Below are 24,657 nucleotides of genomic sequence, written 5' to 3'. Positions count from 1 at the left end.
TAGACGTAGATGGTGTCCCGTTGACGGCATTGATTGATACTGGAGCCCAAGTGTCCATAATGAGCGCTACCCTATGTCGTCGCCTCAAAAAAGTTCTTACGCCTGCCGTCACTCGAGCCGTACGCGTCGCCAATGGCGCCACTGTTGCCGTCTGTGGTATGTGCACTGCTCGCGTAGGAATTGCTGGCCGCCAAGTTCCCGTCCTGTTCTCCGTGCTGACCAGTTGCCCTCATGACCTAATCTTCGGGCTCGACTTTCTGACGACGCATTCTGCCCTCATCGACTGTTCCACCGGTACGCTGTGCCTCGAGCTTCCTCTTCTTTCCGACGTTCGCCCCGCACAACCGAACACCCTATGCACTACAGCGTTTGTTCGGTTACCTCCAAAAGCCCTAACCTTCGTCGAATTGGCCTCAACGGCAACCATGCCTGATGGCGACTATGTCGTCGCCCCTATTCGTGATGTCCTCCTGGCGCGCGACATCTCTGTACCACACTCCGTCGTTACCCTTACCGCTAATCGGATGTGTCTCCCCGTTGTCAAGTTTGGCTTGACGAAGCAAGTGTTACCTGAAGGCATAGCGGTGGCCACGCTCCGGTCAGTGACAGACGACCACGTCACTGCTTTTGCAGCCGACGCGTCTCAAGGTCCTCCTGATTACCCGCAGGATGCCTTGAACCTCGACGGCCCATTGCGTACCATGGTCGCTCCGGACCTCGCCCCTGGCCAAGCAGCCGCCCTATATCGCCTTTTGCTTTCTTACCGCGACATATTTGACACTGAAAATCGCCCACTTGGTCAGACGTCCCTTGTTAAGCATCGGATAAACACTGGTGATGCTGTTCCCATTCAGCGCCGACCGTATCGTGTGTCCACGGCAGAGCGGCAAGTTATTCAGCAGGAAGTCAACAAGATGCTCGCCAAAGGCATTGTTGAGCCCTCGTCGAGCCCTTGGGCGTCGCCGGTCGTGCTCGTCAAAAAGAAAGATGGCACGTGGCGTTTCTGCGTTGATTACCGCCACCTAAACCGAATCACTAAAAAGGAGGTATACCCGTTACCACGAATTGACGACGCTCTTCATTGTCTTCACGGTGCCAAATACTTTTCGTCCATTGACCTTCGATCTGGTTATTGGCACATTTCCATCGATGAGGGTGACCAAGAAATGACGTCTTTCGTCACTCCAGATGACCCCTACCAATTTAAGGTTATGCCGTTTGGTTTATGCAATGCCCCAGCACACGTTCGAACGGATGATGAACCAGCACTGCCCCTCGACACAACCCTCCTTGTTCACGCAGCACCCACCAGTGAATATGCACTTGATGCCGTCGCCCGCGCTGCCCACGCAAGGGAAATTGCCCGTGACCGCCTTCTGCACTCCCAAGAGAGTCAAAGGCGTTTGTACGACCAGCGACACCGAAACGTGCACTTCCCGCCTGGTTCTTTGGTGCTTCTATGGTCTCCGTCGCGTCAGGTCGGCCTGTCAGAAAAACTGCTGTCTCGTTACACAGGCCCCTACCGAGTGCTTCGTGCCGTGACTCCCGTCACCTACGAGATCGCCCCTGACGCCCCAACTGCTTCCCAGTCCAGTGATATCGTGCACGTTACACGACTCACCCTCCCAGTGATGACATTTAGACGCTCCGGGACGTCGCTTTTGCCGCCGGGGGATTATGCTACACGCGTGTGGTATTTGGTTGTTTGAACGATGCGCGCGGGTGCCATCACTCGAGAAAAGAAGAGGAAGAAGGAGCTGGGCTGGCGCTGTGAGTCTAACCGGTCAGCGCTGCATCCGCTGTTGTAAATACAACCTGTAAATAGTTGGTAGTCTTACTGACTGGTCCTTCGCGTAACAATATTAAGCAATAATGAGACAATACCTTCATAAGTGATCTGAACACCAGGCATGACCAATAAATAAAAAGGCCGGGACACGTGTGCATAAATATTGCTGGGACAATCATTAAACGCTGATTGGAAAAATATATTGTGCAGGTTTGCAATAGAAAAGCAGTCAGTGACCAGCTGATAATTGACTACAAGACAATGCGCTAGTTTTCTCCGCCCTGCACCAAGTGACGCCAGAAGCGATGCGGTGAGGATTTCATAAGGGTCCTTAAGGTTTCATAATGCTATATTTTTCTTGCTTCGCTTAGCTTATCAGACAGGGGCCTTGATAAACTAGATAACTTAGATTGGTTTTTGTTTACCTTGGCACGAAGAAAACGAAGAAGAGCTTCGATCGCACCAACAAGCAATATAACCGTATGGTCTTGTGGCGTCTCCGCTTATGACACAGCTCTACCCTACCACACCCCGTTTCGCGCTCCCTTGATCACGCGACCTCAAAAATTAGGCGCGCATGAAGCAACCATCCTTCTCTTCTTACCCTAGTACGGTTTTTCTCACACCCGCAGCATACGCTACGCCGGCCGCGATAGTATCTCACGATACTTGGCCTTGATCTGAAATATCTTGGTGGCGGCGTTGGTGGCGGCCAACATTCGCTTGGAGTGCCGTTTTGATGGCTATCGAATGAAAGTTGAGAATTTTGAGAATTCTGTTAACGTCTAGAGGGCTTCCTTTCCTGCAAGAAAGCACGGCGTCTTGTTTGGTCCGACATTTTGCAGATGTGTGGGTGCAGAGTTTTAACAAAGCAGGTGATTGGTTTCGAAAGTTTAAGATATACAGAAAAACAAAGATACATTATTTGTGTTCCTGGAACAAGGGCTGTTCATTTTTTTTCAGATGACACGAGTAAGCAAAACAGTTATCCCCGATTACGTTCCCTACTACGCTCTCGATGAGTCATGTCGCAAACCCTTTCTCTCAAGAGCATGCCTTACGTTTTATGAGCATAGGGTAATGCTGTTGGATTGGCTAAGTAATTCCTGCACAACGGCCGGAGGTATTGAGTAGAGTACAAGCAGTATACAGATAGCTACACAGAAACACCAAACATAGCAAACCCAGGAGAAGGTGTAGCCTGCTTTTCGTCATTCGTTACATTTAGATCAATAGCGGCATATATACCTAAGCACCGAGGGAATATCGAACCAAAACGCGGCTAGCTCTGTATTTGCATCGCCTTCAATTTCGAAATACCGACAGCCGCCGGGAATATTACCTATGCTGCACGCCATCACATTCGCGCAGCCACTGCCAATATTGTGTTGCGTAAGTGTTGCAGTCCCGCACTTCTCAGCTCGCCTACTGCGCAGTAAATCGGGTTGTTGTTTTCTCGCTGCTGCTTCGATGCCTCTGGCCTGCCATGTAGATATTACCACCAGCTGCGTCTGGAGAAGCTCGGGTTATTTTTGGTGTGTGACATCTTCTCCGAAAGCATTGCGGTGGACTCTCTTTCCCTACGTGCTTCTGAATCTGACTACAAATAACAAACATGCGAACATTCTCGTCATTTCTGTTTGCCTAACGCCGAAGATAGCCGGAATAAGCGCAACACTGCAACGGTATTCTTGCCGGTATGCTTTGGCTTCTCCATTTCTTTTTTTCGCTTAGACGGCCCCCATTACGTGATTGGTAATCAGCATTAAGAAGCTGGGCCAATTAAGTGCGTAAGAGCAGAATGCTCATATCATGAAAATGAAACATGCAGATCAATAAAAATGGGTTGGAGTGCAGATGACCGGGCCGCCTAGAAGTGATGTCCGGCGTGTTACCGTTATTCTTAATAAAAGGTATTATAAACTATACAGTACTATATCACAGCGCACGTTGGCACAGGTACTACTTACTGAGGTATAGGGCTGTAACTTGTAAGGTGCGCAAAGAAGCTTGATGAAATCTATCAACCACACAGCGAGCGATGAAATAAAAAAAATGGCAGCCGTAACGTTAGGAGACAGGTGGAGAGCGCGATAGATTACGAGCCAAATAATCGTAGCCAATAAATTACGACAATAAAAAGAAAAAAAACCGGGCTGCGCAGGTGATGACGTTCGTAAAGAAGTAAGGAAGAAAATAGTGGAGGAGGAAATGCAGGGAGGTGAACCAGTTTAGCACAACTGGTTTGCTACCCTACACATGGGAGCGGGATGGGGGAGAATGAAAGATGGGGAAGAGAGAGATAGAGAGCACATAGAGATAACCGTTGGTCTATTAGCGCTAAACAAAACTGTGGCTAAGGGAAGAAAACCAGCAGTCGAGGATGGTAGAAGGTTGCATGTTGTGATGAAATGATGAAATTTGCGGGTACAGAAGTGAGGTACTGCTGAGGTAAGGCGTAGGTACTTTGAAATCGGTGAGAGTGTTCTTCGTCGTGCAGTGGACACGTATTAGATAGATGGTCATGAGATGGCGAGGCTAAAATTCCCTGAAGCTAGTTTACTTATTAAAGCAGGTATAGCATCACTGTTCAATCTTGTTATTGTTGACGTAAATTGCCAGTATTTCACGTGACTAATTCAATTTCTTTTTATTGAAACCTTTGGCCCAGTTCTTATGGAGATGCTAGGTTACACGGAATGCGATCCGTGTGAAATAGAAATACGTCAAAGCTTTTTTTAATTTTTGTTTAAGTATCACGATGGTGCAATTAAAAGATGTTAGCAAGATGAAGGTGTGGGCCAGCCTGAATTGTCCAATTTTGTAGATTTACCGAATGATATTATGCCATCACGCATGCATGTAGAGCTTCTCCGTTCACTTTTACGATAGCTTGCAGTTTTTTTCTATAGTTCTAATGTGTCTGAGCGCAAAGGTGAACATCGAATTTTCATTTCAGAAGTCTATGTTTCGATAGGTAAAGTTTGTATTTAACCCGAGTAATTGATCTGTTTCCGTTTTCAAGGAATTCCCCAACATGGCCCACCATTCAAGAAAGTTTTTTTTTCCGAAGGCTTTACTTTTGAACATGCTTTTAGACTAGTAGAACTTATGTGTAATATGTAATGCCTGTCCTTATTAGTGAAGGATTTAGTATTCATATAGCACAAATAGTCGCTGAAAATCAGTTCTCTGTTCACCCGATAAGTTATCGGCGCATTCGCACATGTTCAGATACAGTTCGCATTTAGCATATGGCAGTAGCGAGCAGGACACCACTATTGCGCTGGCACTGCGGTGTTATATATTCAAACTATTCTGTTTTAAGGGCAGCACCTACACATATAAGGGACGGAACAACAACTGAGTCTGCTTCTCTGCATTTTTATTTCATATATGCATTAAGTTTCCGAAGCATGAGAGGTACGGCGTAAAAAATGCAGCGTGTGCCTTTCATCCTATACTGCAGTGCTGAATAATTTTCAACAGACTGATGATCACCGCCTTCAATAGCCTTACTTATGTCTTCCCTAAATTTTGCGAAAAACCTTCACTGTGAAGGGCCAAACATCGCGTGTGTGCTCTTTTTATTGCGAAGCATACCTTGCCTCATTGTTGGCACTTCGCGTCAGGTAAGTGGGTGGGTAGATGCACTTTTCTGTGCTCGCTTGAATAAAACCAAAATTATACGTGAGCGATGGTGGAATTGAACGTCTGTTATCGAGTCCATCAGCCCGCTTCTCTAACCAATACGCCACCCTCATTTCTTTCTTCTTTATTGCTAGGTTTCCGCAGTCAGAAACTGAATAGCTTTTACGAGAGAGTTAAGAAATGAAGACAACATAGTGTTAGACACAAGATGTTTAATGTCGAACCAGATGAATCTGGTTGATGAGAGCGTTTCGAGCGCGGTCCCGAGGCAACTTGGCTCACATCGTTCTCCTCTTTCTCTCCCCTGGTTATCTGCACGGCAGCAGTGATTCAAGGCAAGAGCTCGTGATATTTCCCCGCTGGCAGACGAAGCCCGCCGGGCGAGTCAGTCATCTCGTGGATTGTAACGCCTCAGACGCACGACGTGTGTCACTTCAGCCTTGGCCGAGCGTCATCCACTGCTCGTGAGACGCGCAATGCGATAGTTCACTTCGCTGAGGCGCTCCAGAATAACGCAGGGGCCGACGTAATGGACGAGAAACTTCTGGCACAAGCCACGCTTGTGCAACGGCGTCCAGAGCCACACAAAGCCACCAGGATCGAAATTAACGTGGCGGTGACGCCCGTCATAGCGTACCTTGCACCGGTCCTGCAATGCCAGGGTGCGTAGCCTAGCGAGGCGTCGCGCTTCTGCTCGACAGAGGACCTCATCCATTGGCTCTTTGTCATCCCTTAAGAAAATGTGAGATTAGTTTCACATGAAGGTCTGATTACTTTTGACATTACAGCCAAATGAGTCTCTGATGTGTTTCTTCGAAAATATTCTGATGTATTCCTAATGCCAATCTAAAACATATTGGCCACCGTCGTTCTGATGCATACTTGATGAGTGTTTTTCGTGTGAGCATGAAATGTCTTCCTAATGCGTGCTCCCAAGCAGTTTTCGTGTGACCGTGTCATGTCTTCCTAATGAGCCTCTACGGAGTTTATACATTAGATTGCTGGCATTCATAGAATTCCTAAAACAAAATTAGCCACCATGTGTGGCGACATTTTCTGATGTGTCCTTGGTGCTTGATATACATATACCAAGCTAAGGTGCAGCACTTTTTCCAACATTCAACATGTACGTGGGCCCGTACATATGCTGCACATTAGACATTTTTCAACAAAAAAAGTTGATGAAAACATTTATTGAGCATATACCACGCTTCCTTAAAGACCGAAGGAGGTTAAATGTAAGGAACACATATTATCTGTCTGGTTATGGATGTGGTATTTTCCTTTCATTTAATCTCCCTGCTAGTCTTTGAGGAGAGACTGTATTTGAGAAGGAGGGTCGTCGTCTTGAAGTGAGTGCACGTGTATCCTGCATGGTGAAAGGACAGAAAATTAACAACACTTGGCAATGAACCACAGGAATACACACTGTATCACTTGCTGCGAAACGATTTGGAGATGTTAGTTGTGCGAAAAGTTTATGCGATGTCGGTTCACAAAGTCATTCAGGAACCGCTGTGTAGCCTTTGGGTGTAGCACTAACTACAATATGCCCAAATTTCTCTTGGCTGTACAAACATGCAACATGGATCAGCTGTGGGTGTACGTGCTGTGAACTACTATGGCTGTATTCGTTTCCACTCGAGAAAGGGCAGCAGTGTCTGTGGATTGCTAGCGGGAATTGGAAAATCTTCTATCTGATCACTTGGCGGGGAAACAAGCATAGGAGTGCTGGTGTATGGGCAACCCCATGCAACCCCGACACTTTCAAGTGCCAGCCGTTATAGAATATTTGCATGAGCTACCGGCATAGTTCTCATGCATTTCAAGTCCACTATGTCATGCCTATGTTGGCCTATGTCACACCTATGTTGGTGTTCTCCCAGGCATATGTTAAGGCACCGGCCAGTCTGCCCCATGTAAATCTGACCAAATATACACATGATCAAAGGAATATACCAAACAACCCCTAAAGGATACAAGACAAGTTTAGTGGTATCTTTAACTAAGCAAGCCTCCCTTGCCTGGGTGTCTTTCTCAATTCGCTCGTGGACTGCTATTCACATATATAAACGGAAAGAAATAATGTAGACAGGATATGAACGACAGTCCGTAAGTGAATTGTGAAAGGCGAGCAGGCAAGCGAGGCTTGCTTGGTTACCACTAAATTTGTCCACTAAGATACCACTAAATTTGTCCAGTGTGTTTCCGAGGCAGTGTATTGTACTCCTTTCACATGTGGTGAAATGCACACTAGTGCAGACTAGCTGATGCCTAGATGTGTACTTAAGATATCAAACATATTTGACTCAAAAGACCAGTATGCTCATCCGTCTTGGCCATGCATTGCAGCAATCGGGCTTCTGGCCAGATTACGATCGTCACCTATTTTTCACCTACAGTGGAAAATTGACACGTGAAATCAGGCATACCGCATAAATAAAAGGACGTGTGAGCCAGCACCATTAGGGTGTGAGCAGCCCATTAGTAATGGTCTTCCTTCTCTCACAGTGTATATTTTGTCCTGAAGTTGCATCAACTGACCGGCAAACTCAAACGGACGCTACAAATTTCACCTCGTGGACACGGCTGGTTCTCAGCAAATGCACAAATACAGGGATGGGTATCCGTTGGCATACTGTAGTAATAGTTCTCGCAAGTCAGCTTCTTCGACATTGCTGCCATACTTCAGCTGTCACAAGACTACACCTTCACATTTCATTTCAAGAAATTTAAGCTCATCATATGTGTATTTGCCAGTGACAGTTAATCTGAGAACAAGACAGAAATTATTGTAAATAGCAATGTGAAAGTAACAATGGTAAGTAAAGGTAAGCACGCTGCACACTTAGACCTGTGAGATATTTGGCACAGTACCGTTCGAATTCTAACATGCACAAAAACTGCAAATGCGTGTAGCATAAGCAGAGAAAAAATACAGAAATAGAAGCTACAGCATAAGGAACAGTTTCAAAACAATAAAACCAAAATAAGAAGTGTAATATTCTGTGTGCAAAGCAAAAATAAAATTAAACTTGCAGCCAAGTGACTGAAGCGAGAAAAAAATTCTAAACATCAGGACATGCTCGGTTTAGTCTTATGTAGAACACGATAATGTGTGCATAATGTTATGAACACAAATAAGCAGCAAGTTGAATAAAGTTGCATAAATATTTAGCCTACGATTAAGTTGAATAAGCTGAGTTGAAAAATATGTTCGATAAGCTTATACATGAATCATACTGAGATCGTACTTTCTGGTACACGTATACTTCATACATACCTGACATGACATCCAGATTACACGCCGTGCTGCTGTAGCCATGGCTGCGGGATCCCTGCATTTCCCTGCCATTACGTGGACACTGCTATAGGGCCACGGTCTCACCACTGCAAAATGAGTTCAGTGTTAACTTATAGCATTGATTGGCACAATAAAACTGTCATATTGTGAACACATGTAAAGTGCACATAAAAATAGTCACGAAAACATGTCTGCACTAGTGCAGGGTGGCAACGCAGCACAAGGTCGAGTCACTGAAGAATGTCATGATAATAGGGACCCCTTCATCAACACGCACGCAGCAGCACATACAAGAAATGTTTGTTTACATACTAGAGTTTGCTTTCATGACTTAGTTTAAACAACTTTCCCCTGCCATGTTTAGTAACGTCAAAGTTATGGCAACACCCCTTGTTTTGAAAAGAACGCTGCACTAGTAGCAAGCTGTAACTGCTTAAATTTTCTCCTCAAACTGCTCGTAAACCGAAAACCTGGTAAGCAGAGATTATTTACAACGTCGAAGAATTTATAAGCAAAAAAACGTAATTGCAGTAAGAATCGGTGAAGAGACAGATGAGTCGTTATTATGCAACTTCAGCAGAAAAGCGGAAGCGCACGCACAGGTGAACACGATTATTTGCGAACGTAATCTTTCCCATCGGAAGAAAACGCCCCCCTTATCAGGATATTCAATTTCGCATTTCAAGTTTGCGCAACTAAATTCTGACAAACAGCGCGCAGCATGCACAAGCACAGTTTTCACTGTTGTCGCAGAAGTTCGCAAGGCACGCTATGCACACACGAGGAGCACGCACAACACACGTGCACTTAGCAAGCCCGACTGCTTACCTTTTCAATGGTACGATGCTGTCCAAGTTGCCGGTGCTGCGTCGACGACATTACTCCCATCTCCCCATCATAGATGTCGCTGCGTAGTGGACGAGCTGTGGCACGCTAACAACACGCATTATTTCTTTTCGACGTCCAGCCAACTTTCCACGACAAGCAGACAAAGGCCACGGCATGAAAATCATTGGTCCACATTTGCCTGGCGCGCCACGCACACGGCGAGTTTGCAGCGTGGCACTTTTGTGCACGCTAACTACGTCCTGTTTCATTACAGCAAATATAAAACCCACGATTAAGCAACACATCGTAGTAGCACACTTGCAGCTCGTACAGACGACAGCCATCTTGAAGACTGAGGAATAACGACAGCGCCACCTGCATACTTGTGAGGTTGTTGTGGGCTCCGTGATGCCAACAATAATAATCAGTAAACTCATGTTTTGTGCCGTATTACGCTCAGCTACCTATATATGCTGCGAGGCAAAACAAACCACCGAACAGTCCACATTTTACGCTATAGTTTTTCGTAGAAAGAAATTCTATGACGTATTTTCAATTTTGGATTGCTTCCGCCGTCTGCAGCCAGTAAAAGCATGGCCTTAGAGATCTGGTTATGTTATCCTTTGAAAGCCGTCGCTGGGGCGTGAGTTGAAGGATTTTGACTGCCTGCGCCGTCCCTTCGTTTTCGATAACTTCCTGCTGTCGTTAACATCAGCTGTAGGCTCAGAAATTGGCGAAACGATCTCTGCAGTGTGCCTCGATCGTGGTGTTCGCATAAACCCCAGAATTGATTTTAAATCAACATTTTCGCCAAACTATGTGACACTGCGATTTGCCTGTAAGTTGTGCTCGATATGCTAGACTAATAATCTGTATTATTAGCCCCCTCCGCCCCTCCCCACCCCCCAAAAAAAATATCGGAGCCCTTCCACTATGTGCAGATCGAAGACCAGCGAGGCTGTTGGTTTTGCTTCATTATATTTAAAATTGTTTTAATTTGGTGGTTATGTTAAATGGTTGGAAAGACACAACACATAACTTCGTTGCATCGCCGCGCGCCGTATACTGTATGTGCGAGTGAAAGCGAGTTTAGGCGAGTAGATTTGCACCACCTTGCACCATCGGCCTCAGCACGTGATAAGGCCGCTACGCGTATCGGCTTCTCGTCGCTTTCGCATCCATTCGCGCTGTTGAGTGCGCCGGCGCTCCTCGAAGGCGCGCTCTTCCTCTTCGGAGTGAGCGACATGGGTCTTACCCATACCCAGTCCAAGGGGCAACTGATGACGTCGCTAGGGAAATGGCAATGTCACGAGAGAATGAGACACAGGTACTGGTTGGGAAGACTATTGCGTTTTATCGCTGGCGTTTCGACACGCATCGTCATATACTAGCGTTTGGGCAACAGCGTTCATCACTCCGGTGCATTGTTTTTGTCTCTCTGGGTGCCACGTGTGACAAGGGTAATTCAAGGGCGCGTTACAGGTCCCCGAGCCCACACAGGTATGCGCCATTGCGCTGGAGCCTTTTTGCACTACCTCCAGGATCGACCCACTTGTCTTTTGTCAACATTTCGGAGACATTTTTTTCCTCGATCCTAACCAAGGACGGCTTCGCTGCATAAAATAAAAAATAAGAAAAAATAAAGTTGGTGTCATACACAATTTTAGGTCATGTGCTTTGACATTAGCAATGACAAAAAAAAAAGCTGTGTGCTCCTCCTCATCAGAAATCCTAACATACATTGCCATTTGAGTTTCTGATGTACTTGTGAAGCTAAACAACATTAGACGATGCATTTCTGATGCCTGTCTGATGGCACATTAGAAATAGATAACGTCCTAATCAGAAACTCATGGTTCATTTTCATAAGGGATGAGCGAAGTAGGGCAATATGGTGTCGAGGGTGTAGTGCGGCGGACGAGCATAAAGAAGGAAAAATGGTGAGTAACCAGTAGTCTCGTGTCTCGTGGTATTGAAGGCATAGGTAATGAAAGGCAAGATACTGTCCCAATTCTTGTGTGCCGAATCGACGTACATGGACAGCATGTTGGAAAGCGTTCTGTTTGTGCGCTCAACCAGACCATTAGTTTGTAGATGGTAGGGCGTAGAATGGCTGAAGCTACATGAACACAGACGAAGTGTTTCTTCAACTACGTCCGCGGTAACTTGTCGTCCACGATGGCTGATTACTATGCGAGGAGGTCCATGTCGTGCCACGCGAGCCACGCGAGCCATGCGTGCCACGCGAGCCAGGCAAGAAGATAGAAACTTCTGTAGCTGTGGCCGATGGCAACGCGGTGGTCTCACAATAGCGGGTAAGGTGATCTACGCAAACGATAACCAGACGATTGCCGTTGGAGGATCGCGGGAAAGGGCCCAGAAAATCTATACCAACTTGCTCTAAGGGGACGCTAGAAGGGGGAACTGTTTGAAGCAGGCCGTGTGGCGCTTGTATAGGACGCTTGCAGCGCTGGCATTGAGAGCAGCTGGCGACGTACCAGTTCGATATCCTTCGCCATCTTAGGCCATTAAAACGTTCTTGAGCCCGATAGAGAGTACGTGTGGAACACAGATGACCGGAAGTTGGGTCATCGTGCATGGCGTATAATACTTGGCTGTGAAGGTTCTTGGGTGGTCAAGTAGCCCTTCTTATACAGCGCGCCACCATCGCGTACGCGAAAGCGACTTCCTGCAGGTGATTCCTGTGCTGCCGCCAAGAGCGGTCGTAAGCTCTCGTCCTTGTGCTGCTCGAATATGACGGTACCCATATCCAGAAATTCCGTGGACACAAAGGCGATGTATTCATCAAAGTTGTCCGCATCACATTCCGTTGTTGGAAGTGGCATCCGAGAGAGAGAATCAGCGTCAGCATGTCCCCGGCCACTTTTGTAGCAAATAACGAAATCGTATTCCTTTAGGCGGACGGGCCCAATGCGCTAGTCGTCCTGAGGGATCTCGCAGATTCACAAGCCAGCATAGCGAATGATGATCTGTTATCACAGTAAAGGGGTGCCAGTAGAGATAGGAACGAAACCGTTACACTGCGAAGATGACCGCCAGACACTCTTGTTCGGTCACTGTGTAGTTGCGCTCGGAGCGGCTCAAGAACCGGCTGGCGTACGAGATCACGTGCTCACTGTCGCCAATACGCTGAAATAGCACAGCACCGATGCCTACGCCACTGGCATCGGTGTGAATCTCAGTTGGTGATGAAGGATCAAAGTGGCGAAGAATTGGTTCGGAACGTCAACAGGAACTTTAGCTAGTGAAACGATGAGTCGCAATCTGCAGTGCCTTTTTAGAGAAGTCGTGTAAGCCATGTAAGCAAACCGGAGAATGAATCGGCGAAAGTAGGAGGACAAGCCCAACAAACTTCTTAACTGCTTGACAGTGTTGGGTACCTTAAAAGCTTCTACAGCCGCAGCCTGTTGTGGATCTGATCGGATGCCTTCTTTAGCGACTAGATGTCCTAGCACAAGAGTTTGTCGTTCCCCAAAACGGCCTTTTTTTAATTTAGCATAAGACCCGCTTTCTCCAAGCAGTTCAAGACCAAGTCCAAACGCTTGTTGTGCTCACTGAACGTTCGCCCGAAGATCACAAGGGCGTCTCAGTAGCACATGGAAACTTCCCATTTCAAGCCGTGTAATATCATGTCCATGAACCTTTCGAACGTTGAAAGCGCGTTGCACAACCCGAAAGGCATCACGTTAAACTATAATAGTCCGTCGGGCTTTACAAATGCTTTCTTTTCTCTGTCGTCCTTATGCATAGGATTTTGGAAGTACCCTAACCGTAAATCAAAGGAGGAAAAGTAAGATGCCGCAAAGAGGCAGTCGATGGCATCGTCAATTTGTGGGAGCGGATATACATCTTTCTTAGTAACGGCGTTTGGCCGACGATAATCAACGCAGAACCGCCACGTACCATCTTTCTTCTTCACCAATATCACGGGGGCTGCCCAAGGACTAGATGTATCTCGAATGACGCCTTTGCATAGCATTTCTTGGACTTGATCGCTGATTATCTTGCGTTCTGACTGAGACACACGATAGGGTTTTTGTCGGATTGGCTGGGCGGCTCCTGTGTTGATGCAGTAAGGAGTTCTGGACGCAGGAATCGATCGCGGGCCATCGTGCTGCGCAAAGTCGAATACCGAGGTGCGTTTCGTAAGTATGGCCATCAACACTCGATGCTCGTGATCACTGAGTGATTTATCAATCATGGAAAGTGTCTTCGAGCTCCCGGGGGTCGAGACACTGGTTTCTCCTCCATCGGGTAGCTCTGTAAGTACTACCACGGATATAGGCGAGTCTTCCTGAAACATGGCAATCTTAGGCCTTGCGATAGCACTGCCGCTTCAGTGGAACAGTTTAGCGCCCACAGCCCCGCGCATCCATTTGTCACTGAGACTACGCAGTGTGGAACTAACACGTTTTTCTTGAGGCAGTTCCGATGTACAGGTTCCAATGCAGCATCGAACTAGATAGGAGTCAGCGATGAACAGGCGACGCCAAGACGCATTGCGGATAAGGCAGGCACAACTGTATCATCAGACACGCAAAACACACTCTCCGGGCAAGCTTCACCTTCAAAGAGCACAGGCAAAACACTGGTGTCGACACTGAGTTCGCCCGTCCTGCAGTCAAGAATGGCACACAAAATTGAAAAATGTAAATCCGCCGAATCACGTCATGCGAGGAGCGAGGAAGAACAGTAAATTCTGCATTAAAAACTCTCCCACCCAAAGACACATCCACAATACACACACCAACCGGATATAACGATTCACCACTGACTCCACGGAAACTTGTGCACTGGTCCCAACGAAACATAACCTTGCGTCCCAGAAGGCCTTTAAACCCCACACTCATGACCGTGACAGTTGCTCCTGTGTCGACTAAAGCCATTGTAGACACCCCATCAATCAGTATATGAACCTTATTCTTAAGCCTGAAAATAGTTGGAGGCAGTTGAGTCGGCGGCGCACATTTTCCAGCGACCTCACCTCCATCGGCCGCGCTGGCTACTTTCCCGTAACCACTGGAGCTCCTCGCGGACTATCTGGCGGATGGTGGAGGAAAGCTCTGGGTGCGGAGGACTCGTCTCAACACTTGCTATGGTCGTTACGTTGGCTAGCCGTTCAAACTTTGGTGTAATTCGGCAAGTCTTCAGCGCCTGGAACATACGGCAGTGCCGTATCAGTTCTGATACGGTGCTCAAGTTCTCTTTACCAATGAGGAAGTTGTACACGTCTTCTGCTATTCCTTTTAAAAGGTGCCCCGCTTTATCTTCCTCTGTCATTTGAGGCACCGCTGTCAGTTTGGCACAGCTTCAAAATTTCAATATAGTGAGTGCAAGTCTGGCCAGGTACTTGAGCTCTCTGGGCTAATGTGAATTCCCCACGTTTCTTTTTTGTGTCCCAGTCGCCGAAACACTTCTTGATCTCCTGAACGAGGCGCGTCCACGTAGTTAGTATGTCCGCGTCCTTGTCGTACCATACCAACGCCGTGCCGGCCAAGTTGAAAACGACGTTCATAAGCTGACTGGCAGCGTTCCAGTTATTCTATTGGCTTACCCTTTCGTAATGGGTTAGCCACTCATCCACATGTTCCTCTGCCTTCACCGAGAACGTGTTTGGCGCTGAGCCGTGCTCCCTCAAGGGCTGCAGAAGATAGCGTCAACCTTTCCCTTTCCTCACGAACCACTTACACACAGAACGTGCGTGGCTCTCGGTAGTGCTGGTTGGGACTGGGCTCGCCAAGGCACTGCTGGTGAGGGTATTTTGCTCGGTGGCCATGATTGAGCGCTACGGCGAAAGTCCGGTGAGGCGACGGCTTCGGCGTAGTTCTTATAGTGATGGCTCCGTTGTAGGGCGTGGGAGTTATCCCGCACAGCTCCACCAAATGTTACACACGCGGTGTTTAATTGTCGAACCAGATGAATCTGCTTGATGAGAGCGTTTCGAGCGCTGTCCCGAGGCAGCTTGGCTGACGTCGTTCTCCTCTTTCTCTCCTCTGGTTGTCTGCGCGGCAGCCGTGGTTCAAGGCAAGAGCTCGTGATAATAGTAGACATCTCAGACATGTAGTCCTAAAGCCCCCGTGTGGTGAAAGACGACGGTGGCAGCTACGCATGCGGAACGACGTGGGAAATAAGAGAGCACGAGGGTTCGCAGCAAAAGAAGAAAAAAGAGGTCGCCGTTTCACCCGAAAGGCGAAGCATTAATTGCGATAGCAAATTAGTAGAGAGCTATACGGAGTAAGGATAGTAGTTTTATCAGCTGAATAAAATTGGACATGCAGCAGCCCCAGCAACGCGCGGAACTGCTGCCGAGGCCGTCGGCGTTTTGCCCGCATTCGCACCGAACGTGCGCGGCGTGGGTGAGTGTTGCCGGTGCCTCTGGGGGCAGCTCAGAGTTTTTCGACGAGATCAGAACGGGACACTCGTCGAACAGCGTCGGGAGTCTTTACCACCTTCTGGCCTCACAACGTTCTTATATAAAAAAATTGTCCCATTTTCACCCGAAAGGCGAAGCATCAATTCCGATAGCAAATTAGTAGAGAGCTATACGGGGTAAGGATAGTAGTTTTATCAGCTGAATAAACTTGGACATGCAGCAGCCCCAGCAACGCGCGGAACTGTTGTCGACGCCGTCAGCGTTTTGCCCGCGTTCTCAGCGAACGCGCGGGACGTTGGTGACTGTTGCCGGTGCGTCTGGGGGGCGGCTCGGAGGTTTTAGACGAGATCAGAATGGGATATTCGCCTCACAACGTTTTTATAAAGATACGCATTTGGTGCCGCAGCTAAACGTCGCCTCCCCGCCCTCCCTCCCGTCCCCCCACGACCTTTGGCGCGATGGAAGACGTCGCGTTTGCTCTCTATACATTATGATTGTAAAGGAGGAAAGAGGCTTAATTCTGCGGCCTTTAAGGAAGCACAGCGCAGAACGCGCGTTTGCTCTCCGACGTGCGTTCGCTCCCCGTGAAAGCGCGCGTACCTCGCTCCCTTTCACTCGCCCATACAGCGTCCAGAGCGCGGCGACGATTTCATCGCCGTTGGACTCCTTACGGAACCTCACGGCGACAGCGATGCCGACGGCAGAAATTCGTTTGGAGTGTCCATATAATTTGTATCGCCATAAAAGAGAAAGGCACGAGCCAACGGGCGGCTGCGCCCATGAAGGCCGATAGAACGAGCCGAGCAAGGTTCGTGGAACGGGTCCCGAAAGGGCTATCCGGGTGTATCGCTGGGCAGCCTCATGACGGGTCCCGAGCCATCGAAATAAGGTCTGCCCGTGTCCTGTGCCTGGCCGGTTCCTGTGCTCTTGGGGTTCCTGTGCTCTCCGAGTTCCGGCACTACCAAGAATTCCGAGACACCACCCAAGCGGCTTGTAGCTTTGTCACCACCACTGCCTACCCAAACCGCCTCCGCCATATACGGCGTGCCAATGAAAGTTACTACTACACATGAGCGAACACAGTTGTCCCGTATGCCGCGTCGCCCGGACCTCGCACATTAGTGGGCGAGTGATTGGAACTGTGCAGTATGCCGCGTCGTAGGATATTGAGCATTAGAAGGCACTCCTAATTTGTGATAAGGGATCTTGTTTGTGGCTGTGTAATAGTTCAGCGTGAATTATATGTCCACCTGGGCAACCTGTCACATTATTGCCTTCGAGTCCTTCCACACCGCACCTCGCGTCAACAAACGTGACGGTCCACGTTATTACTCTACATTAGCTGGCGTCCGCGACAGGACTAAACTCTCGAAACACCAGTGAGAGTCTCACTTTGTTCGCATTTTGTGGTAGAGTATGGACGCCAAAAACTGATATCTATCGGTAAAGAGTTGGGACTCACAGGCACGGCACTCCAGCAGTGGATCGATGAAGAGCGCAGCAGAGAAAGACAACGCCGTGCAGAATAGATTGAGGTTGCCAAAGAGGCCCATATACGAGAGTTTGAACGGCAAGCTGGAGAACGCCATTTGTTGGAACTACGGCTGCACGTACAAGAATTGAAACAACCAAGTCAAGCAGTCACAGCCCACCTAGCTGATCTGGAAGCTAATAATCAAGGTTTCGAAGCCCGCACTAGTTAATGCCAGCTTTCATTGAAGCTCGGGATGAGCTCGACGCATATATTCAAAGGTTCGAGCAAGTGGCCCGAGACAAAAGATGGCCTAGCGACAAGTGGGCCCTTCCTCTGAGTTTATGTTTAAAGGGGTAGGCTCTTACTGTCATTGGGTACATGTCCGTTGAAGACGTGACTGACTTTGCAAAGCTTACAGCAACATTGCTCCTGAGGTTAAGGTATACTGAAGAGGGCTAGCGAATCAAGTTTCAAGGCGCCAAGCCCTACAATGGTGAAACAGACCGCTAATTTGTAGGCAGTTTGCTTGGTTGCTTTGATCACAAGCAAGAGTTGGCCAAAACAGAAAAGAACGTATGGCGCCTTGAGAAACAAGGTTGTCTCGGAACGATTCTTCTGTCGATGTGACCAGAAGCTTGACATCGTTCTGAAGGAGCGAGGTTGCAAAGATCTGGGTAGTTTAGCAGAAACAGCGGATCACTATCTTGAAGCTCAAGGCCTGACAAATCTGGCTAGAGGTCGAGAAGAAAAGGTGTATGCGAAGAGTGGAACGCAAGCCAATGGTCCATCATTTGGTCAAGCAAAGCCTCAATGCTTCATATGCAACAAGCGAGGACACAAGCCGTCAGACTACTGGTCGTGGACTAGGGGATCTAAGGCGGCGACTGGTTGGAAAGGGAAGAAGCCTGGGCATCAGCCGGAAGTCTTTACCAAAATTTCGAAGGACCGCAACGAGGTTTCGTGTTCTCTTAATGAACATGGCCAACAAACTGAAGAATATCGGCGGCTCGAACTGCACACACACACGCTGTAAACAATGAAGGCCCCAGTTCTCAAAAGATTTACGTGCGCAATACACGTTTGTGCTAAAACTATGAGCAGAAGGAATGCTGACAGCACAAGGGCGTCTAGAAGAACAAGTAACCCGTAACTGTTTTGAGAGATTCCGATTACGACACTATCGTAATAAAGCGCTGTTTTGTGCCAGCCAACAATTTTACTGAGGAAACGCGCACTGTCTATTAGATAGTTCCGCACAATAGCTTCCCGAAGCTGATGACTAAGTTAACTGTCCGTTCTCTAAAGACACCGTGCGTGCCATATGCATGAAACGTCCATTGTATGATGTTGTTTTGGGCAATGTTAGCGGCGCTTGCCCCTCTCTCGAGTTACGTGGACGCACACATTCAAAGGTGGAGCCTACCGCGCTACAAGCACAAGAAAGTACTGAGGGTGGCCCACATGACAAAGAAAATACCTACCCAGTTCTCAATGATGCAATAAGTGCTGCGTCACGTTCCCATGCAGCAAGGCTGCCAATACCTCTTGTAAGCCTGCTAGACGTCAGTCTAAATGCATTGACAAAATGGCAAAAGGATGATCGAAGCCTCAGTGGTTGCTTCGCGAATGTGGACAATACCAAAGCCACACGATCTGCCAATGTCACCTTTATAATACTGAATGATGTTTCCCTCCGGCGTTATAAATCTGCGGCAAAAAGAAATCGAATAGCTTGTTGTTCCTAGAGACCTTCGGGGGCCCGTGCTTAAGATATCACTTGAAGGGATACTGCCTGGGCATCCAAGGACAAAGAGAACGACCGACAGGGTGTCGAAAGAATTATACTGGCCCGGCGTCCAAGCAGATGTCACCCGGTTCGTGAAATCAAGCGACATTTGTCAGAGGACCGCCTCAGAACATCTAGTAAAATGTGTACGCCTTGGAAACATGCCGATCATTAATACTCCTTTTCAACGAGTCGCTATTGATATGATCGGACTACTGTCCGCTACTTTTGCTAGTCCGTAACCGATTTATTCCAGCCATCGTGGACTTAGCAACACGTCACCCAGACGCAGATGCGTTACCACGCATTTACACGGAACGGATTGCCGAGGCATTGCTTGTGATGTTTTCCCGCGTTGGGATACCACGGGAAATAGCGACCGAGGTACACAACTCACCTCGCAACTCATGAAAGAATTAAGCCGGCTGCTTTCCTTTAGACAATTACCCACTACCCCACACCACCCAATGGCAAATGGCAAAGTATAACGTCTTAACGGAACTTTGAAACAGATGATTTGGCGAATGTGCCAAGACATCCCCAAAAATTGGATCGATTCGTATAAAGAGAAGTCCCGCACACAAGCTTGCGCTTCTCGACGTTTCATCTTCTCTGTGGACGGTCCATATGAGGACCGATAACCATACTCAAGGAGCTGTGGTCAAGGAAACATTTGGATGGCGAGGCCAAAACCACGTACGGCTATGTAGTAGAGCTGCAAGAACGGCTGCAGCAGATATGTCAGATCGCCTACGAGGACCTTCAAAAACCGAAAGCTACACAAAAACAACATTATGATCGCAAGACAAAGGCGCGAGAAATTGCCGGGGGAGAAAAGTAATTACTGCTGCTACCATCCGAGAACAACAAATTGATCCTAACGTGTAAGGGACCATTCACCCTGATTAAGAAGAGAAGCGACCTTGATAACATCGTTGTCTTGGGCATGCGAAGAAGTTCATTTCATATAAACTTACTCAAAATTTATGAGGAAAGATGTCCCTTACCGTCGGCGGAACACTAAGCTGCTGTCGCTTCAACCCTCGAGAAGATGAAGGGAACGACCCAGCATTTATTGTACTGGAGCAGAAAGAAACTTGCCAAGACGTCAAAATTGCCACTGAATCGCTTGATGAGCAAGCCAGAGAAGCAATGGAAACGTTGTCTGCCTACCAATACATATTTGGACGTACCTGAAAAAACCCACCTCATAAATTTCCAGCTAAGAGTGACAACGGGGACACGCCGGTGCACGTCCGGCATTAACCGGTACCTTGTGCAATTGAAAAAGCCGTCGAAGATGTAGTCCAGGAAATGCTAAAGCAAGGAATCATTGAACCGTCGGACTCGGCATACCAGTTCCCGGTGGTGATAGTGAAGAAGAAAGATGGTAGTATGCGCTTGTGCATTGATTTTAGTCAACTAAATCAAGTGGTCATCATGGACAACGAACCAATACCACGAGTAGATATGATGTTCGCATAGCTAGGAAAGAGTCGGTACTTTTCCAAATTCCAAAGGGTATTGGCAAGTCCTGATGCATTCCGAGTGCAAGCACATGGCAGCCTTCCAATCTTCGTCGGGTCTTTATCAGTTCCGATTAATGTCAGTTGGTATTAAGACAGCTCCAGCTGTTTCCACAAGGCTTATGAGAAAAGTAGTGTAATGTATCCCCAATAGCTACCGCTACTTCGACAGTCTTAATTGCCACCGAAACTTGGGAACATGTTCACACCCTTCGGTGTATCTTCCAGCAAATCAAAAACGCCTGTCTGACCATCAAGCCCCCAAAAAGTGAAGTTGGCTTTACTCTTCGTGAAATTTGAAGCCATAATGTAGGTCACGGTGCCCTACGCCCACAGATCGAGACCCTCGAGAAAATTGAAGCTGCTAATAAGCCAACAACTAAGAAAGAGGTCAATTCATTGTTGGGCCTCACCGGATACTACCGAAACTTCGTGACAAATTATTGAAAACTATCAGTGCTCCTCAAATAACTGACCCGCAAGAGTGCGCACAATAAACTGGTTTGGGAGCCGCTTCACCAGGAAGCATTCGACGAACTACGCGCTTGCTTTCTGATCAGCCCATTCTACGGTCTCCAGATTTAGAACAGCCGTTTGTCTTACGTAAAGATGCGTCATCGACAAGCCTCGGAGCTGTCATCCTGCAACATCACAGTACTGTTCTGCACCCGGTTACATGCGCAAGTAGGAAACTGCAGCCCAGGCAAGCATGTTACTCAACCATAGAACGGGAAAGCCTCGCCCTTGTCTGGGGCATCCGACTGTTTCATGTTTTTTATGGACCACGAACCACTTTCATACATCAACACCGCCAAGCATGTGAACAACAGAGTATTGCGTTGTAGTTTATTGATTACAGAATATAACTTCACTGTCGAATACATCAAAGGCAGTGAAAATATTGGAGCATACTACCTAAGCAGAGTTTCATTTATTTGTTTATTTGTATTTGTACATACTGCAGCCCTATCGGGCTATTGCAGGAGTGGGTGTGAAAAGCAGAGGAATGACAAATAATAAACAATAAAGGCAATACGAACAATACAAATCAAAACTATTCAATGGCTGCTAAAAATAAGTTTAAAGGAAGAGAACGAGTAGGACCAGGCAAACAATTCCAGTATTCAATTACACGGGGAAATAAACTGTATTTAAAAGTGTCCGTACGGGCAAAATAAGGCGCGATATTTAGGTGATGGTAACTTCTAGTATGAGATGGCTTTGCAGGGGTTAGATAATTATCAGAAGATATACGGCAAGAGGAGTTAATAAGGCAATGCAAAAACTTCAGTGATTCCGTGCGTCGGCGATCTGAGAGAGGTTGTAAGCCTAGGGATAAAAGCGCTGTAGAGGGTGAAAAATCCCTGTCGTACCTACGGCATATGAAGCGGATCGCTTTCTTTTGGATGGCCTCAATCTGAATAATGTGGCATTGTTTGTGTGGATTCTGAACAGGAGAAGCATACTCTAGTATAGGCTGGATTAGCGATTTATACATCAGTAGTTTAGTGTCCCTTGGGGCTGTGGTCAATGTGCGGCGCAGATAGCTTAACCTTTTCAATGCCTTTGAGGATATTAAATATATGTGCTTCGATCAAGACATACTTGGTGTGAAAACAAGACCAAGGTATTTAAATTCACTAACGCTCTGAAGTGGAGTATTATTAACTTTGTAAGTGAAAACGGAAGGCGTCGTTTTATTAGTGAAAGTCATAACAAAGGTTTTACGGATGTTAATCGTCATTTGCCAGGTAGCGCACCAAGAGCTAAAATTAGAAAATGATTTTTGAAGCTGTAAATACTCCTGAAAGCAGGAAATTTTATGATATAATACAGTCATCAGCATAAAACGTATATTTGAGGTTATTTGATGAGGCAGGTCATTTATAAAGACCAAGAAAAGCAACGGACCCAGCATGGAACCTTGTGGCACTCCTGAGGGCACCTCTGTCACCCTGGAATTAGCTTTGTTAAAGGACACAAATTGAGATCGATCGAAAAGAAAACTATAAATCCAGCTGAGAAGGCGGGGTTATTAGGGATTGCGTCAAGTTTATACATCAATTTTGAATGAATCACTGTATCGAATGCCTTTGAAAAGTCAATGAAGATTGCGTTAATTTGGTTGCCCGCGTCGAGGTTAATACAAATGTCATGTGTAAATTCGCTTAGCTGAGTTAATGTGCTGAACCCACGTCTGAAGCCGGGATGGACATTAGTTAGTTATTTATGTGACTCAAGATATTCCATAATGTGTTTGCAAATAATGTGCTCTAATACTTTACATGAATAAGATGTTATAGAAATTGGTCTATAATTAGATAAAACGTGTTTGTCACCGGTCTTGAATAAAGGAAGAACTTGAGCCATTTTCCAGGATGAGGGTACTGTAGAGGATGCCAGGGACTTGCGGAATATGACAGTGAGGTAGCCACAGGTCCATAATGAGTACCGTACCAAAAACAAGTTAGGAATGCCAGCCGGCCCTGCGGACTTCTTAATGTCGAGTTTCAATATTAGGTTCAACACACCTTCTTCGGTAATGTTAATTTCATTGATGGATACGTCACTATACGAGCAATGGTGTCTGTTTGGATGACGTGGTTGTCACGAGTGAAGACTGACTGGAAATACTCATTAAAAGCGTTTGATATATTGTCACGTAGTAGTGACGATAAAGCAAACAGTCGTAAAACTGGGAATGACGAAACTGATTCTTTATTGGGCGAACCTGTGCCCACAAAAGCAAGTTACACTTGAAGCACAACGATAGCGGCGAACACAGTCGGCGATCGTCGAAATCTGATCAGCGGCGAAACGCGTCGGCTTTTATACCTGAGTCATCGAAGGTTCCAGATTAATCCCTGATGCCCGCGTGTCTTCCAGAAAGTTCTAGACAATTCGCGTCGCTCATACAATCAGATTACATGGGCGTCGATGACCACAGACGACGGATAGAAGCATTGATAACGTCCGAGAAGCTTCCAATGCAGGCGCGTCCTGCGCCGAGCGATAACGTTTAACATTTGTCAGCCAATGTTGAAAGCGGCCACCGGTGAAAGATAAACATGTGTACGTGTCAATACCCTCCCCTTAAAAAGCATCGTCCCGATGCTACAAACAAACACGAAAGCGAAAACAAAACCATGCGTAATAAACAAAATAACAAAAAACAATAACAAAGTAACAAAGTACCTAAGTTTGTCAGCGGGCGTAGAAAGGCTTAAGACGCACCACGTGGATGACTTCAGGTCGTGCCCGGCGCCGCTGTGATTGCGAAATGCCGTCTGGCACGACCTCATAGTCCAGTGCGCCAATACGTCGGGTGATCTTATATGGTCCGAAATAGCGACGTAACAGCTTCTCGCTAAGTCCTCGTCGGCGTATCGGAGTCCAGACCCAAACACGGTCACCGGGCTGGTACTCGACGTAGCGTCGTCGAAGGTTGTAGTGTCGGCTGTCGGTCCTCTGCTGGTTTTTGATGCGCAGTCGGGCGAGCTGTCGACCTTCTTCGGCACGCTGCAAATAGGTGGCAACGTCGAGATTTTCTTCAGTCGGTGACGTCCGGTAGCATGGCGTCAAGCGTCGTTGCCGGGTTCCTTCCGTAGACCAGGTTGAACGGCGCCATGTGCGTCGTTTCTTGCACGGCCGTGTTGTATGCGAAGGTCACGTACGGAAGGATGGCATCCCACGTCTTGTGTTCGACGTCGACGTACATTGCCAGCATGTCGGCGATGGTCTTATTTAGGCGCTCGGTGAGGCCATTCGTCTGCGGGTGGTAGGCGGTGGTCCGGCGATGGCTTGTGTGGCTGTATCGCAGGATGGCTTGAGTTAGTTCTGCCGTAAAGGCAGTACCTCTGTCGGTGATGAGGACTTCTGGGGCACCGTGACGCAGGAGGATGTTC

Source organism: Dermacentor silvarum, chromosome 7 (assembly GCF_013339745.2).
Source record: "Dermacentor silvarum isolate Dsil-2018 chromosome 7, BIME_Dsil_1.4, whole genome shotgun sequence".
Lineage (NCBI taxonomy): Eukaryota > Metazoa > Arthropoda > Arachnida > Ixodida > Ixodidae > Dermacentor > Dermacentor silvarum.
This window is presented reverse-complemented; position numbering follows the sequence as displayed.